The sequence below is a fragment of the Neopsephotus bourkii genome, unplaced genomic scaffold, assembly GCF_033783945.1.
Source record: "Neopsephotus bourkii isolate Nb327-2 ecotype Australia unplaced genomic scaffold, CSIRO-AGI_Nbou_v1 NB_257, whole genome shotgun sequence".
Taxonomy (NCBI): Eukaryota; Metazoa; Chordata; class Aves; order Psittaciformes; family Psittacidae; genus Neopsephotus; species Neopsephotus bourkii.
In genome coordinates this window covers 779,105-791,890 of record NW_026900766.1, presented here as the reverse complement: position 1 = coordinate 791,890, position 12,786 = coordinate 779,105, and positions in this window count along the sequence as shown.

The window sequence follows — 12,786 nt, the reverse complement described above, 5'->3', positions numbered from 1 at the left end:
GGCTGAAGAAACTATTTCTGAGAGCTTGAGTTCTAGAGAAGAGATCAGATTGAGTTTGATATTTAGGACAGTAACGGACTTGTGCACTGTTACAAAAAGCAAAGCCAATGTGATGCTTGAACCACTGGAAAAGATCCAGGAGTTGAAAGAGGTGACATCAATTAGGAAGACCGTGCAATACAGCAAGGTGCACATGGCATTTGCAAAGTGAATGACTTGGCTCAAAATGTCTTACAGGTGGAGCAAAGGGCACCAAGGCAGTGGACGTATCTGGGGCTAAACAGTGCAGTATTCATTTTCATCTGAGCCATCAACTAACATGCTACCAAAAATAGTGTTATAACACTTAAATTAAAACCTACAGAGAGTGGAAAGGAAGGCAGTTGACTCTCAGAGTTTAAAATAGTAAGGCTAAAGCTACAGAAGATGTGCGAGAAATAAATGTACAAATTTATAATGGAAAAAAGAGTCAAGAGCTACACCCTTGAGAGCATCAACGTGATCTAAGCAAGGTGATCCTGTGTAAGAACATGAGCAAAAATCTGAGAAATAATTTGAAGCCATTTCCCAGTGGCTTAGTACTTTATGAATATTAAAAAAAAAAAAAAAGGCAGGAAAAGGTTGAATTGTCCAATTCTCAAACCTATGTGATCTCTTCACACTGTAAGGCCATGCTTTAAGGAGTAGCTGTGTATAGTTATTGCTTTGGGATGACTGGAGGAACTGACAGAGTAGTTCTTGTATTGTACTTGTAGAAAAGATGGATGAAACCCTTATTTTTGTCCATAGATAGACCTGAAGGGACAAAAAAGGTCTGTTACTCTACTAAGGGGAGATATAGTCAATGGCAAATACTTCCCTGTCCCTAGTACATCATTGGGCTCCTGGTGGAGGCTCATGTTAGGAAAAAGAAAAGAGATTTTTTGAACTTACATGAAACTTTTCTATGATTCTATGAAACCTCTGTGAGTTGCAGTCTTTTCTCAGATGTCTATTTGGGCTGCGTTTGTTACCTGAGGAAAAAAGTGATAAATTTTTCATGCCTTTCAGGTTAGTAAGATTTACACAGATGACATTTAGAACTGATGAAAAACACTGGCTCGGAGCAGGCATGGAAAGAAACTGTGCTTCTGGGCTGAAGCTGGACAAACAACACTGTAAATGCCATGTAGCACAAATAATAACATACTCGAAGAAAAGTGAGCACAACCCCCAAGTAAATCCCCAGAAAATATCCAATTTGTGTTCTCTGACAATATTTGGGTGCTGAATTGCAAAAAGAAACACGTACCTAATGTAGCTTCTAGAGAGTGCCATCACAATGATCTCAATGTAACTTGAAAAAATTAAGAAACAAAAGGAATTAATAAAACATTTCAAACCTGAGAGTAAAAGATCTGTGGGGGCTTTTGGGGTGTATGTTGATGTAGCCTTTTAAACAGTGTGGAAAAAGAATGATCACAGTAGTTTATGAGTTGAAAAAACTTAGGTGATCTCAAGAAAAGATTCAGTCATGGAAATAAACAAAACCATACATTTTTATTTACTGAAGGCCAGGGCTATTTGAAACTGATTATAAATCATAAGAAATTACCAAACAGACCTTGGCCAGTGGTTATTTTTCATTATTTTTCAGTTATGAACTGTGACTTGCAGCTTCACTATAACCTTGAAATTGCAAGCAAGATTTCCAGAGCATTAGACAATGGAGCCAAATCCAGAGAGATATTTGTACATCACTCTTATTGCAACAATAGCTACTGAGGCTGAGGTGCTTCAGAAAACAATTCATATAATGAATGAAAAATCAAATTTAGCCTGAAACATGAGAGTGGTAAGCTTGACAGTACTACTGGGAAAGATCTTCCAGAGCATATGTGTGGGTAATTTCAGGATTCATATGTATATGCAAAAGTCCAGAGACATCTTGTACTTGAATCTCAGCTGAGCAGTTGTGCTTAGAAAGAAAATAAGGCACATTATATGTAGTGTGGCCATGGTGAAGGGCACATCTAGTGGAAGAGTTTACAGAAAAGCAGGAAAAACCTGAATTCTGAGACGATGTGCTTATTTGTGCTTCCTTCGTGTTTGTATTCCAAAGCATTATTCTCCTTTCCCTTAGATAGCCCTCCTGTCTATTACTATTTTCCCTGAGAAGATGACTCCAGAAGTCCATATTGTGTGTCAATTTCTGTTGACCTAACATACCTGGGAATAGGTAACCATTCAGCAAACACAAGCTTAAGTAGGAAATGAGGCTTTTAGAGAGGTTTTGTCCAGTACCTCTTGTTCAGCCCAATAAAACAATGGAAAAAGGAATCAAAATACCATGCAGAAATGCAAAGACAGGTGAACTGCACCCATAGTCCTCTGGAGCCCTGGGTGCTTCACAGGCTGTGTGAAGCTGAGGCAGGAAAACCGGCCTCGGCACAGGATGAGCCCCAGGCCAGGGTGTTAAGAGCAGTCACAGGGCTGCTCCATCTTTGCCCTTCAGGCAAGGCACTTGTAATCATCCTGTTAGTCCTGTCCTTGCTGTGTTCCTGCTGCAGTAGCAGCAGCACTCTGCTGTGACCCCGGCCAGGCTTGGGAGATGAGTATGGAGCTGCTTATGGTTGGGTGGCATAGGTCCAGGTCTGGCATCCAGGTCCTTCTGGCCGTGGAAGAAGGGCCAAGCCGGGGGTCTACACACACAGCAAAGTCCAAACCTCCCTCTTCCAAACACTCCCTCCTGCAGACACTCCCCCTAGAGCAGCAGTCTGTTGTGGGGAGTGACAACATGCTTTTCCTCCATCACCAGGAAGGTCTTTGCTGTGAATTTAACTCTTTACTGCCCTCTGCAATAATCTGCCTCAGGGAGACTTCGCTGGGCTACTGGTCTTCTCCCAGAACCTCCTCCAGACCTAGGATAGGAATCAGCCAGGACGCCATCTGCCACCGAAAGGCAGAAGCTCCTTACCATCACTCCTGCACAGCCTCTACCTCCATGTGCAGGTGGCAACTCCCTGTGATCCCTCCTCTGGCTCCCCCTGTACTTCTCACAGCTTCTGCTCCCCTCCTCCTCTCACCTCTCCATTTTTTCCTCACTCATCTAAAGGTCGAATAAATCACAGAACCTGCTTGCTGACATAGTCCTGGCTCTGACCATTCTGCCCATCTGTCACCAGAAAGGGGTTGCTGTTATCACGGGGCTTGCCTACCAGCCCTAGATGGTCAGCAATCCTCACAACCCCCAGCACCCTGCTGGGAATGGTGTGCTCTGCTCTGTGTCCCTCTTTGGGGTCCTTGTCATTCAGTTTTGAGCTTTCATCTCTCAGACGTCATCTTTCTTTCTCTTTTTTTTTTGTCCCCATTTGTTGTCTCCTATCATCACTTGCTTGTACTCCTTTTCTTAGTAAGACAAAAAAGAGCAGTGGTGTTACAAAGCTACATGTTGCTTGTAGGAGGTGGTTTCCCCAGGCTCAGATAATTGTGGAAGAAGAGATGAAAACACTAAATAAAGCCAACCCAGAAGGGAAAGAGAAGAGGCACAGAGCCTGTCACTTTGTGCTGCAAACTCTCCATCTGACAGCAAACACAAACTAAGAACACAGTGTCCCAGAACACAGGAAGAGGGTTGCTGCCCCTGGAAGAAGCAGTTCTGGTGCCTTAGAGGGAGCCAGCATGCCCACAGGGAAACCATGGGGCCTGTCAAAGGCTGATGGGATAAATGCAATCTCAAGGCTGGTAATAAACATTTATAACTCTCTGTAATATCATTGTTTGAAATATACTTGTTTTTATCTTTTCTTTGGCAGGGAAGGTACAGTCTTGGGATAGTGCCTTAGAGGTTTAGCATCTGAAACAAAAGTTCTGTCTATAGCATTGTCAAGACTTTCTGTGTTATATACAGCCTTCACAGACTACAGAACATAATAAACCAGATTTTCTGCTAGCTGCTTGTTCTGAGGTCCATACTTCCAAAGGTATTCAAGATGGAAATAATCTTTCAGGATTTATAAATCAGAGATCACAAAACACCATCAAGCATACTAGTTTGTGTGTAACCCAAACCTCAGTGATGCCAGAATAGAATGGATTTCTACCTGAAAAAGGGCATGCATTAGAATCATTTAAAAATAAGCTTTGTCCTGTATTCTGTAATGACTGAAGGATTTTTCCATTTTCTGTTCCTGGCTAGGCCAAGGAATTCTTGCCTATAAAGTTATCTATTTGCAAAGGAACTGCGTTCAGAAACCTATGCATGAGATGTCTCAGGTTTTCATTGTGTCTCATTAGTCTTCAACACGCATAAGAAGATAAGTAAAGATGATCCTAAAGGGACCTCTTATAATAGTGTCATTATTTTTTGACTACATGTAATTTTGGTTTTTAAGTGGAGGTTAAAGTCACCAAAGACACACGCAGCTAAAATATGTTTTCTATGCTAAATAAAGGTGAATTTGTTGAGGTGGTGTTTGTCATCTATTCACAGAATGACACTTCCATTTCTGAGATGATAATGCCATTTAGTATTACCCTTCCTTGCTCTTTCAGTAGATAAAGATACCCTGTGACCAGAGATAGCTCTTGTGCATGCATTTGTAAAGGCTACTCTGGGTTCCTGCTGTATTCGAGATTGTTGGATCATTTCCGATTAGTCTTTCCTTACATTATGACACTACTGCTCACTTAATTTCTTGGAACATACCCTGCTCATAACAGTGCCTACTAGGAGGATGAAACACCCTCTGACAGATATAGTTACTGTCTCCTGTGGAGCAATATGCAGGACTTTAATTTCCAAGAATTTCACAGATAAACTGTACTGTGATTTTGTGTGACATGGAAAGAAAAATACTCGCAACTGAAATATTCTGGAAAGACCATCCTGGTACAGCAGGGGAAAAAAAAAAAGACTTCAGAACACATTGAAACATTTCAGTCAATGTCCCAAAGCAAAGCCTAGATTCTGAAATTCTGACTGATCCTTCCTGGGGTTGGAAGGGTGTATTTTTTCATGTTTCCATGTCCATATGTTGTCATATGGGGAGTGTTTTATTTCTGTAGAGTGTCCTCCTCAACAACTGGAGATACCGTACTTTGAAATTCATAGGAATGAATGCCATATTTTAGGTTGTGTGTTGATGTCCAACACAATTTCAAAATGGGGAAAAGAAAGGCTGATTTAAGAAATGTTTATATGTAGACTGTAATGCCTTTGGCCTGAAATATAGGTTGCTTTGAATAGATCCTAATGCTCTACAAGCCATGTGTGTCTGAGAAGTCATTCCAGTATACCTAGTACTTGCTCTTAAAAATGTATTTGTGAACATCTAGAAGTCAGGGATGATGATTTTTTTCCCTGCTTAGTACTTATAATTGGACTTGCTTTCATTCTGTGAAGCTGAACTGTCACAGTTATGGAAGGTTAATGAGAGGTGTTTGATGTGTTCTGGAAAGCTGAGTATCTCATCTGGATGTTTATATACCTGCAAAATACTGTAGATCTTTCTACTGAAACTATTTAAAAATTTTCACTCTTGAAAAAACATTTTTTTCTTTTTCCACATTCAGGATGCAACCATGTCCTGAAATTTAAAATTGCTTGTGAGAGAAAAATTAAGCTTTTGAACTTCTGCACAAAGCTGTATCAGATTATTGCATCCTATTTATGAGGTATCTTTACAGCTATGGTCTAGCTAATTAAAAAAATGAGCTCCAAGAAAAAATATTAACCCTGATTTTAACAACAGCATAGAAAATGTAGAGAGGTCAAGCAGTCAATTTTCTGGGCTTGAAAAGAATAAAAAAGCCTCATATGTGTTTTGAGCACCTCACTCCAGCAGCTATGCAACCACTCCCTGGCATAACCAGACTTTCTGCTGATAAAATCACCCTACTGCCAAAATACTGTAGCATTGACCAAGTCATAACAGCTGAAGGGATTAGTGCATAGAGGTTGAACCACACTATCTCTTCATGTCCATGCTCTTCACTTATTCCAATGAATACTACCGCATTAGTTTAAATCTCTACTTCAGAGCTCTGTATGACCTAAGTCCTCTGTCAAGCTAGCTCTGACTGCATGTGCATGGTATTTGGGTTCTGCTTTAATCCTTCCTGGCAACTTGTACAAATAAATTTTCCAGACACAGACTTAATAGATATTTCTCAGTATCAGCCAGCACAAGAAGGACTTGAAAAGCATGATTTTTTCTTCTAGGCCAATTAGACATACAGAATGCATTTTTGTTTCCCTGCTTTTCTGTTTTCCTTTTGAAAAAAGGAACTTCATTATCATGTGAGCAATAACCAGCAGACACGGACAGAAATAAAAGTTAATATTTAGCCTAGGAGAAATTACTTCGATATCTTTGTAGCTGTGCTACCTTAAGAAGCATAGGACTTCTTGTCCAGTGATACATTTATGATATTACAATTAAGCAGAGAAAAATGATTTGTACTGCATTATGGTGGAGAGCAATAAGAATGGGACATGAAGATCAATAGGCTACTTAAGTGAGTAAATGACTGCTGGTGCCGCCAGCCTGACAGTGACACAGAGGATTTAAATGTCTGTAGTGCTATCAGGTCTCTGAGACTCCTCAGTATTATTCAGGGCTTTTGAGAGCTTATGGTATCACTGGCCATCATTGCTATGATTAGCCATCAAGCAGAAGAGGAAGAAATTTAAACAATGCAAGGTGCAGTTTTCTCTGGGTTAGATACTTGTTTGCATGAGTACTCTCAGTTACTTAGCAGGATTTGAGTGGTGTGGCTCAGATTAGGGAAAGGTCATAAACCAGCTCTTTAACAAAACCAGGCTACACTTGCTAATGCTATGTGGAGAGTGGGTTTTGTACACAGCAGTTTTAGCTACTGCTAATTCTGTCACCTGGGGAGCTATTGCAAAGCTGGGATTGATCCAAGAGTGACCAGACCCAGGTAAATATCCTACCATCCCTCTCCTTTCTCAAAGCCCAGAGCTAGGACCTTGGCTGGCTTCAAGACTGGTACTCAGCTACCTTTACCTGCATTGAGAACATGAAACCTTTTGACCTGTCTTCAGTTTTTTTTTTTTGTAGAGTGAAAGTAGTAACACCTAACCCACTTGAAAGAATGAGTTTAAGTTCTTCAGAAATGATTGCAAGCTATCATTAAACTACATAATTCTTCCAAAAGGCCTTGGTTTTGGTCTTAGCAGAACAATCAAGGTTCTATATTCAAAGTCTCTTCCCTTTGCACTTCCTTTTATTGGCCTCACAACACTGACCATGCTCTCTCTGCTCCTCTTCTCATTCTTCTAGGTTCTATGTTTGTTCTTTCAATATTTTTTAAAGTAATGTTATTACTGGCTATGAGCTTTTCTCTGGTTCCTTTCTCAGATAATATCCCAGGGACATTAAAATTATTTTTTGGTGAATGTTGTGCTTACAGCTAACTCAAGAGGGAATCAGAGGTCTCTCAGAAAAAGTAAAGATGCAGACTTTCAGGTTTTACAAGCAGTACTTCACAGACAGGTGTGCTCTGAAAATGTGCTGCCAGCAGCCCTGAGACTGCATATAAAAAAGAGAACTATTTCTACCTAGTTCTGTTGGTCCTTCTGCCCTCCATTCCGTTTCCCAGTCCACTTTGTTATTTAGAAAAATCAAAAAGCAAACACGTGGAAGGTTCAGGTAGACTGTACGAGATGCTGGTAATGTAACTGGAAATACACTGGCATGTATTACACTAAAGCTACTGTCATCTTGACCATTTTCATGTACCTCCCGCTATTTTTATGAGAAGTTATTTAATGTGTGCATATACCTCAGAGGAGTATTCTGCATTTCACATTTTTTTAAGAATGTCAGGAGGTTACAATAAATATCTCTATGAAATTTGCTTAATAAGAAATTATAGAAGCATTTGTCATATTTCTGCTAGCAAAGTCAACTGGAAGACTAATTTTAGCAATGTGAAAAGCTGCTTCTATTGTGACAAAAATTATGGCCTAAGGGACAGAGCTACCCCCTCTAGAAATTAATACTTACAAAACCACATTTCTGTCAACAATCTGATGGCAATGCCATGGGAAGCTACTAATGGAAAAATAGAGCTGTCAGAATAAAAAGTGTTCATCTTCTCTAAACCAAGAAGGCTTTATTTATTCTTCATAGCAATAGGCACAACTGAACTGTCTCCCTGAAATCTCTGTCTCCTCTAGATAATATGCTTCGCTTAGTACTAACTCATGCTTCTGTTTCATGCTGTTGGCATTTTTGTCATCATGTGGACCATATGCTTCTGGGAATGGCAACTTTCTTAATGCATTTTCGTGTTGCCTCTACAATTAAAACTAAGCCTAAGAGGTACAAAATACTCCAAACAGAATGCGCCATGCAAATTATGTGGGCTAAAAACCTCAAATCTTACTTATAAATTCAAGAATTAATTATTAGTCTACTTAAAGAGTTGTTATTATTAATTTCATATTGATAAAAATAACACTCAAAATTTTCCAATTATTATTGTTTACTCCCAGTCATAATGCAAATCATACTTTTACACATTGATTTGCTCATCTCTACTCCTTTCTCTGGTGCTATGCTCACCCTGCTGTCAGTCCTCAAGAAGTAGGAGAGAGGGTTACGGTGAGTTGTTAGTGTCCGAGTTCTTCACTGGAAGAAGTATGGTGCTGCTGAGGATTTCTTCCATATTACTCCAGGATCTGCCTGGGACTATTTTTATATGTTTCTTAGCACGTACTGCACGTTCCTCTTTCTTCATTGGTCCACAATTCCACTTTATATCTACATATACTATGTATAGTATGTTTTAATTGCGTACGTTAAATATTTGTTCTTTGTTCCTTTTGTTATCTCTAAAGCCAGTTTTACTGGCCTCCCAAGAGATTAATGAGCAGTAATTGATCATCTGTGATTTTTTTATAGCCCAGGAGCCTTTGATTTTATACTTAACAAAGCATCTACTATAATCCGTTACTTGTTACAATCCTCTATGGTAGTTTAATTCAGGTCATAGGTGCCTGTACGCAAAATAGCTACTGCTCCTCTACTATCTATTATATACAGAAATCTCAAAAATGTTGTAACAATAGGTTTTATAATACACAACCTTACAAAGCTCAATTGAAACTTAAATTAGGTAATTTATTAATGGCAGGTAAATAATTGCTGTTACAGCTCAACAAGCTGAAACAAAGCTTCAGGCAGGCCAAGGCAATCCAAACAAAGCCATCCTGACATGGCCTAGCTCCACGGCTTTGCAGACATCATGCAAGTGTTGTGGGCTCTTACTAGCAATGGCAATGCCATGCTTGCTAGGCTGTAGGGCTCTGCCCTGTGGAGCCAAGCAAAGAAGTCTTGGACACAGGTCTCATCAACTTTATGAGGTGAGACCCAAAGGAGAGGAGTCCTGGTGTGAGGAGATGGGTTCCTGTGTTCTGGATTAGTTTGTATTGTCTAAGAACTGATAGCTCCAGTTCCTCAGTTGTATAGCACACTGCAGTCAACCAAGCCATGTTCAATATAAAACCTTTCAGGTGGAAAGGAAATGTTAAAAAAGAACTTGCATCGTTGCAGCTTCATAAACATAGCTTTGTGCTTAAGTCCTACTAAGATTTGCAGCTTATCTCTTCTGAGGAGCCTGATTTGACACATAAAAAGAGTGAATACAGATATCATAGAAATCAGGGCATAAGGAGGGTTTCTAACCTTTCTGGGAGAGCATTCTTTCCAGTCTGGAGTTTTGTGTCCAGGTTTGGCCTTGGGCTGGTTCATTGCCTGCCCTGAGAGGAAGAAGGTCAGATTTCAAATGGGGAAGAGGGAGCACTCTGTGGTGGACCACAAACCATTCTCTTCTGTTGACACCGACTTTTCCCTGGCTCCTGTCCAGAAGTGTTTGAATCGAGCACAAAAGAAAGCAGAGTGAAGTATAGTGGTGGGATTTTTTTTAATCGTTTTCAAAAGTTCCTTCACAGGGTTTGTGTGGTCTTGAATGCAGCTACCTTTTCAGGGGATTGGGTGAGAGCAGGGGCAGACTAGACAGAGGCAGGGGTGTTGCCTGGACACAAGGTACATTTGTGCATCCCCTGGTTATCTGGATGTGTGCTAGTGGGGGAGCAGACTGCCAAGCTTTCCTCATGGCAGTGAAAACCCTGCTCTTTGCTGTCAGGGAATTCTCAGGCAGATTTCTTCCCTCCAAATGCATTTTGTGGCCTTTTCTGCAGCGTGTAATAGCACTGCACAGTAAAACTCTGGTGTAATAAATGACATGAATCACAAAACATCTGCCAGTAAGGAAAGTAACTGTCCCAGCTAAATGTTGCAGGTATAGTGGAAAATCCTACTAGTTTATTATAGCCAGTTTATAGGATTTATTTCTGTTTGACAACTAGTAAAAAATAATTCTCAAAACAACACTAAACCAGAAGAAATTCATTAAATGTTAAATTGCTTCTGCTGTGATGGTTAATGTAAGCTTCTCACATCCAGAAGAAAGGTTGGATTTAATCTTAAATTCCATATCAAATCGTCAGAACTGCATATACTGAATATTTTCTTTTGTACTAAATAGAAGATACACAGTTCCTGTGAAGATTTTTATGTTCTGTTTCTCATATAAAATTAGCTTTGTATGTGAGATCCAGGACTATAAAATTGTCAGGGAAAAAGGAATTAAATGGTTAGGACACTGTACATGCTTCTTTAAAAACAGACAAAGGGCTTGGTACTCTAATCCTTTACGTGCCATGTGGTCACTTACCTCGTAACTTCCTGATAACTACAAAAAAAAAAAAAATAAAAAAAAGCTGTTTTAGTCTTGTAGAATGTAATTTTCAATCCTGTATTGACAAATCTGTGGTAGTTTGAAATTAAATCCATACCAGTTTCTTGGAAAAACCTGATTTATTACTACATTTTAGCCCTATACTCAGGTGTACACTGATGCCCACTTATGTCATGCTGATATGGATTTGTGTTATTTGGATTTGTTTCACAAATGCCACTAGGAAATAATGTTGAAATATCTTTTTCCCTAAAGGATTTTTTCTGCCTTCTTTAGCAGTAATTGGGAAAAACAAGAATGGAAAGTTAAATAACCTAAGCATACATTATGCAGCTGCAATAGCAAAAGTTCAATAGGGAGTTGGTTGTTGAATGCATGATATTCACAAAAAAATTGTTAACATTGATCATCACGAAAAATATTCATTTGAAGTATGCTCAGATATAGGGCACAGAAGAGACATACCTTTTATGTGACAGTGACTGAATTGGAGATAAAAACCCATTGTATTATACATTATTAAATAATTAATTTTGCAATGATCTGCAAAAAGTCAGAAGTATGTGTGTGAATAATTGCAAATGGATGCACAAAAGGGAAATGAATGATATGTTGGTAATTTTATTATAACTGTGGCATCTGAAGCCTATCTTATGATATATATTTAGATCAATATAACTAGCCATCACAGATCAGAAATTTCAGCCATCGACCTAAAGATCTTATAAATGCCTCATAAAACCCTACTTACTTGGAGTGGGACTTTGCATCATCCAAAAATCACTTAAACTGGGAAAAAGCACGCCAGATTGAATTAGTCTCTCACTCTCTCCAGAATTATTGTTCTATTGTAAGCAAGGAGGAAGCAAATATAGAAATATAGGCCAGCAGTGCAATTGTGCAATTGCAGGTGTGCAAGACAGCAGTGCTTCTGAAGTAAAAAAAGTACTTTCTTCAAAAGAAAACACATTGTGAACTTAAATGCAAATGTGAAAACAAAGGAGGCAATGTGGACAGTCCATAAAACTAGTATATGGTCCTACAGACCCAGTAAAATACATATGAAATACACCCACACAGATTTTCTCAAGATGTAAGTAACACTATGCTAGATTTATAGTAGGAAACCCAAGAACTGTCAGAAGACATATTTTCTGTAAAGATGGAAAAAATACACCATACAGCAGATTTTCTTCACCTGCAGAGGTTTTGTGCTAATACATCTTTCATGTTGTAGATATCTCTGCTATCATACACTGCCTGGAAAGCTCTTTGAAAGGGAGTCATCAGTGCTGGATCACCTGGCAAAACACTACAAAGAAGTACTTTGAAAATCACGTGAATTTCAACACATGACTGTTGAACAGAACAGTTGAAAGATCACCTGGCCTTAAGTCTTCTTTAGCTGAAAGACAATGTAAAGGCTGCTATGGCCTAAGGAGCATAACACAATGTTGTAAGAGCTTATTCTTTTCCCAGGAAGCAAGACAGACCAGCTCAGCACAGTGGAAATATCTAAACCAACAGCAATGGTGCTTATAAAGCCTTATGCCAGTTTTTTCAGCCTGACAAACATTCCTATCAAGCCAAACAGTTCAACTTCGTATCAATAAATGTTTTTTGTATCTCTTTCATAGTTGAAGCAAAGTGCTGATAATAATTTTCCTTGCATCAGCTTTGCAATTTATTGTAAAAAGTGTTTAAGCACTGATATTTTGGTACCACTTAGCAAAATATTTTCCATCCAGCCTTATATTGCTCTGGGAGCCTAATGGCACTTACTAGCATGGGAGGTGGAAAGACCTGGTTTTCTTCTTAGAAAAAGGCCTTGTGAGAGGTCAGATGTGCAATCCAACACGATATGCTTTTAAGGATCAAGAAACACTCTAAATGAGAAAATAATTTACATTTTCCATGACAAATAAAAAGCTAAACATTTTGGCTCACAGTGTTTTAATTGTACCTGTTAACTCTGATGACTTAGTATCACTAGTACTTAAAACTTTGATATATGTT